This window comes from Xylocopa sonorina, unplaced genomic scaffold, assembly GCF_050948175.1.
Source record: "Xylocopa sonorina isolate GNS202 unplaced genomic scaffold, iyXylSono1_principal scaffold0014, whole genome shotgun sequence".
NCBI lineage: Eukaryota > Metazoa > Arthropoda > Insecta > Hymenoptera > Apidae > Xylocopa > Xylocopa sonorina.
This window is the reverse complement of record NW_027490090.1, coordinates 2,428,087-2,434,162: the sequence shown is the minus strand read 5'-3', so window position 1 is coordinate 2,434,162 and position 6,076 is coordinate 2,428,087. Positions and strand designations below refer to the sequence as shown.

At 46.9% G+C, this 6,076-nt stretch overlaps 1 protein-coding gene across 1 annotated transcript in view; it reads left to right on the top strand.

Moving 5' to 3' along the window:
• The window catches only part of LOC143431888 (zinc transporter foi-like), a 93,967-nt gene extending 87,891 nt beyond the window's left edge, over positions 1-6,076 (top strand). Inside the window, exon 12 of the mRNA XM_076908865.1 lies at positions 6,064-6,076. The gene's annotated coding sequence lies outside the window, so the exon portion shown is untranslated. The remainder of the gene's footprint in view (positions 1-6,063) is intronic.

Sequence of the window (6,076 nt, the reverse complement as noted above, 5' to 3'; positions counted from 1 at the left end):
AGGGATGGAACGGATTAGACCGTAAACCGTTTAGCCTGCGAAGGCGATCGTTCTTTATTAATTCACGGCTAGCGATTCTGTCGTTGATTTCGTTCAAGATGACTGTCTTTCTTTTTATCCGCGACGATCCGATAATCTTGCGGCCAGTAATTTTCAATTAGCTGGATATTACGTTGGAGTCGGAATGTAAAAAAGCAAGGGATCCCACGACGGATATTGCCGTAGAAAAGGGAATATTAAATGAAAAAGAAAATGTCCCGCTGCTATTTGCTCGCTTCCGTTTCGTGTCGTCCACTCGTGTGTGCCCCCATTGGGATAATTCTGTATAACAGAAAGGGGGAGAGAGAGAGAGAGAGAATCTCTCAGCGAACGAATCGGGGGAGACACGAATCCTGTCATGGAGATACGCAAATGATAACGATGAAACGACAGAGGGGAGAGAAAGAATAACACCGGACTTGTGGTACATTCGTGCGAATGTGCGTGCGTGTGCGCGTGCAAGCAAGAAACAACAGGATGAAAATGCTACGATTCTAGCATCTTTTAGTTTGTCATCCGGCAGATGCAGACTGCTGTTCCTAGAAGAAGATTTCTACCTTGAAGTGGACCGTGAATAATAGCGTTTCACCGGCGAACATGCTCCGAGCGCACGGTGTTGGACGCATCCGGGCGTAACCGAATCCTCGAGCCAATTTCGATGAGATTCTACCACGATTACAGCTTACATTTTCAAAAAACTGACATCAAACGAATCTATTCTCTGTTTCGAAGTTCGTCATTTCCAAAGTTTCCTTAATAGACAATCTCAATGATCCACGTTCGATGTAGAACAGAGGTGTATCCAAATAGCGTGCAAAAGCGCACTCTCGTTATCTACCCGCGTCAATCGAATCCAGGAACACGCGCGCGCGGGCGCGCGCGCGCGATACGGACTTCCGAGCGAAATTAAAAAGAAGAAAGAACGAAGCCAGGGGAATACACCGGCGAACCGGTCTAAAGCGATACACGGTTCGAGGAATCCACTGACAAACGGCAAACAACATTTTGTATCTGCCCGATACGCGGCGTTCACGTAGGACGGCAATTTCGACGAAGAATTCGAGCAAACGAACCATGGAAAAATCCTGTGTAGGCAACAACACGACATCGTTACTACGGGCCAAGTTCCGTTGAAAAGATTAATTGGAATCCTCTATCTCCCTGCTAAAATACACGCTTTATATCGCGACGAACGGAGGTCTTTCTAAAGCTCTCGAACTTTCATCAGTTTCTGCGTTTTCGTCTCGATCTGTTCTTCTTCTTTATTGCGCCGCACGTACCTCACCTTTGTTCGTATCCAACACAGATAGATGCACTCGCTGCGAGATTAGAACGTGTAAATAACACTCACTGATAAATAACAGAACCGACGCAAGAAACACGCGTAGTCCCAGCACCGGTTCGCCGACAACTGAGAACAGAGGAGGCGAGACTGGAACGATGTCGGCAGACCTGACCGGGCCCTGCGCCGGGCCCTCTGTGGTGGGGGCAGTCCCCTCGTTTCAAGAGTCCTCAAGGTAGGATTCGATTCTAGCAGGGTTACTGCCGCCTGCCGACGTCAGATCGGGTTAGAAACGACTGGGACCCACAAAGTTATATTATTTATTTTAGCTGCTCCTATTAAAATGAGATATTAAGGGTAGCCTAAATAAATGGTAATTGTTGCATTTGGTATTTGACGTGATCGACTTCTTTATCTCTCGTCGAAGTTTACCAAGCCGACGCGGTAAATGTTTCTCCACCTCGGTTGACCTCGATTCCTCGGTTCACCTAAAAAGACACTAATGGTATCGAATCGGTACGAGTGCGAACATTTTCCTTCCGACCCAACTCTCACTTTTCTCTCATCTCGACCTAAATTTCCCATTCTAACGACGGGAAAAAGGAACCAACGAAACACTATTTACAGGAAGCACAGCGGCGTGTACTCGCGTCAACGACTATACGGGCAGAAAAGTATATATTTGATTAACGACGTTGGCGTCCAATTAGAGAGCCTAGGAGGTATCTTTAATATAAAAGCCGCAATGAATCCTCGCGGATTTTAATTAAACCGAGTCGTACTCGTCTCCCTCTTTGAGGAGCAGATGTTTCGGTTTTAAAACGTGATCAAAGTTGAATGTCTGCTGACGAGAAGAAAGAATACAGGGAGGAGAAAATGTAAAAAAAAAGCTCGTACATGCATTTTTTATGCCGTTCCGTGCAAATAAAGTCCTTCGTCACGGTTATCAGAAATCATAAAAATATCCGATAATGCAACCTTTTATTTTCAACAAAGGAATGGTCATTTCTTCTTAACGTCTTCAACCGATTCCACCGCGGATACGTTTCGCGTTATCGGTACCGCAAGGCTCTTTGCTAATTCTTAAGCTGCTCGAGCCCTCTCGACCTCCTCGGCCTCCTCTTCAACCCTTATCTCGAGTGGAGAGTGGCGAGAAAGCGCGCTGCCGGCGCGGATGATGCATTTCCGATAAGTCGATGAAATTCTGTACGAAAGCAGGGAGGTGGGGGGATTCGAATGGTCGAAAACGAAAGAGTGGTTATTTTCCATCATTAGCGCACACCCACCACCTTTCCTTAAAATGGAAAGGGACACCGATATTATTCTCAAAGGCTATCAGTGTGCATTGGAACGTGGCTCCTCTCTCCTCTTCGAGAGTAGCCTGGTGATCTCCAGATGGGCTCGTTAAGCATAGTCCACGGAAAACAAACTGGACCCCTCGTCTCCGTGGCGAACGCAACGCGGCCCCGAAGAGCAGCTGTCGTTGCACGGTAAAAACCGGGTGGCGAGCAATACGCGAGCGTTCCTGCGCATCTGCATAGGCCAAGAAGACTGGGCCTGTGCTCGCGTTCCTCCGCAAGACCATACGCGAACGACGTATCGACGCAACGGCAACAACATGGAAGGAACCTCGCCACGTATGAACAACACCGATCCGTTTAGCGAGACCTGACACGTTTCACGTACCCGCGCCCGACACCCTTGTCTGGCTAAAAGATAACAGGAGCTCGTGTACGCGCGATACGTCTAAGAACCGTATGACTCGAACGTGAGCCGAAGGCACTGGGTATTGTAAGACAGTTTGAAAAGTGAAATGCGATCGAACGAATGCGTCCAGCGATTCCACGCTGAATAGAAATCGTTAGAAATCGAATAGAAATCGCTGGTAAAAAAGATTTCTCCTCGTAGATAATTGGTTATTTGTCCAAATGAATCGTTCCGTATTGCGGAGGAAACGGGGAGGGAAATAAGATACCGGGAACATTCGATTCCTATTTCGTTAAATCCTTCTGGAAGAGATTAAGTGGAAAACCATGAGATTCGATTTGAAACTGAATAGAGAGAAGGGAAAAGAACGTGGAGGAAAACAGTTCTCGTTGCGGACGACGAGAAAGTAACGATATCCCAACGGAGTCGAAAGTAGTTAATTCTGATTCTCATAGAAACGCATCGTTAATTCTCATTCCGTCGATTCAAGGATCGGACAGAGTTGGATAAATTCGAGTGCGTAGGTACAGCGAATGGATTAATGCCGATATCGTTTTGGATAGGAGCAGGGAAACGTCGCGTCGAGAGGGAGGCCGCGGGGGGAAACTCGTTATTTATGAAGTCGGAAACGCCTGAAATCCGAAAGGTCCAGGTGAACCTACAGGCATCACCTGCTGCCTTCGGGGCCATCGTGAGCCCGATACGTAAGCCACGTGGGTCCCTTGTCCAAGATTCGTGAAAAACTGCCCCGAACCCTCGTTTCGGGCGTCGAACACCTGCACGCCGAAAATTGCTTGGCAAATATCACAACTGCTCGCGGAATGAAAAGATGCGATCGCTTTGCGCTCGCGAATGTCTTTGAAAAATTACTAGCTGCGCAAAAGCCAGTTCTGCGTAATTCTCGAAGAGAACTTCCTGGATATCAGATTTTCTACCAATATATTACACCAGACACCAACTCTCTTCTCGTATCACCTTACCTTTCTCCCTTTCTCTTTTTCTCATTGTCTCTCGCGGAGACGGCCTTTTGAAACGGCCTGTGTACGTACAGCACGAGTGGAAACGGGGTTAGGGGAGAATGCGCCTAAGTGCGCCAAGGGTGGGTCATGCGAAGAGAGGATCGAAGGGTGAAATCGGGCTTTCCTGAATTTCCCTAAGACTCGTTTAACCTCGTTCCTTCCGATGCAGAAGGAGAAACTGTGCGCGGAAGGATGGAGAACAATGGCGATAGACGAAGGAGCCACCACAAATCAAGCGCAAATCGATTATTTATTCCAACTTTATGTTCGCAACGTAAAACGACGGATTCGAAAGGACAGCTGAAAAATCGGATTCGTGGCTACGAACAGGTACGATCGCGCTTTCTTATTTTCTCGACCCGTTTTCCCAATCGTGACACAATCACCGTTGAATTTCCGGCAGTGCGCTCGTTTCGTTCGTGTTTCCGTGTCACCCTATAGTAAGCGACGAGGGTGGTTGGAAAATCGAGGGTAGAACAGGGTGACTAACTGCACGAGCATGAGAAGGGTGGCCAAGTGTACTTGCTACGAATACCAAGTGTCTCCGATACAGGGTGTCCCACTAGCAATACCGCGAACTCACCCCTTCGTCGCTAATATTTTTAATGCTCGCGTGTTTCGGTCTTCTCCTTGCAAGCTCGGTTTAAGAAAATCCCAATGCGCAAACCACGTAAGTTGCCGCGCATTTATTTCTCAGTTACGAATCACGATTGAACGTCCAACAATATGATTCTCAGGCAAGATCCATAAGGGGCGTATATATCAACGCTGCTGAATGGAGCCACGTAACACTCGGCACGTGACGAACACACTGCCCTTACAACCTACGCCATTCTACCTACCCTCTACCCTCGTCGACGGCTCCCTCCTCCTCGTTCGTCCCAGAAACTTATCAGTTTCCTCTCCAGTTCCGGATACCTTTCCGTTATTCTATTACCGCTCTACAGCTATGTTTGCGTTCGCATCGACGACGATGCGATACGGGACTTTTTAATAACGCTGATGGAAACGTACGTTGTCCCTGTCGTGCGCGATCGGAACAATTCTTAGCAATCCATTAGGTGTTGCAATTACGGGTAGCTGTTTGCGGTGAAACGAAACACCGATTATTTTCAAAACGAACGGAATATAGTCGATAGAGATACGTTCGTGTATAACTAATTAAAAATTAATCGATCGATATTCACGAATATTCATCATTTACAGCATGTCATTTCGCATTCTTCCCTTTGCGATCGGGTGAAATTGATTTATTAGACAGAAACTGATGAGCAACCTCGTTAATTCCTTCCGTTACTTTGCAAAAATCGACCTCACCGTTAACAACGTGACGCAACCGACAGTTTCATGACTCACCCCGCCACCCGTTTCCCATAGAAATTCTACTTTTCAAAACTGTGACGAATATTAGATTCCATTCTCATAAATTTCATTCAATCCTGAAACTGTAACGCGATAGAAACGCGGGAATTTCAATACTTTTTTACAGACACTGCGTGACGTCTTTGATATTTCAATTTTTGTACCGCGTACGTAAAAGGATGTCAATGACCGTTCGATATCTGGCTTGCTGGTTGCTTTCGAAACACCCTATATGCCAAGCTACCCCACCGTCAGATATTGATTTAGTATTACGAGAGAGAGAGAGAGAGAGAGAGAGAGAGAGAGGTTCTCCACTCTACGACAGAACCATTCTGTCGGTCTCGTTTCTCGCATTCAGCTGCCGCGTTCGTTGCTTTTTCGAAAACGAATTCGACAAAGCTTGCTACGATCACAATGGCACGTGTTCGCAGGCTTATTTCCGGACAACCGCTTTCGCCGTCCGTGTCCTTTCTATCTTTTTCTTCGCGTTCGTACCTAACATTCGTCTTGAACGTGCGTTCATTCTCGATTTCGCGCCTAACTATTTTTCTACCAGGATATGATGTAAATTGCACACGAAAGATTCTTTTTTCATTTACCGGTGGAAAGTGCCGCGACGTTACCGTCCTATCGAACGGAGGACCGTTCGAGCACCGTAAAATTTCAT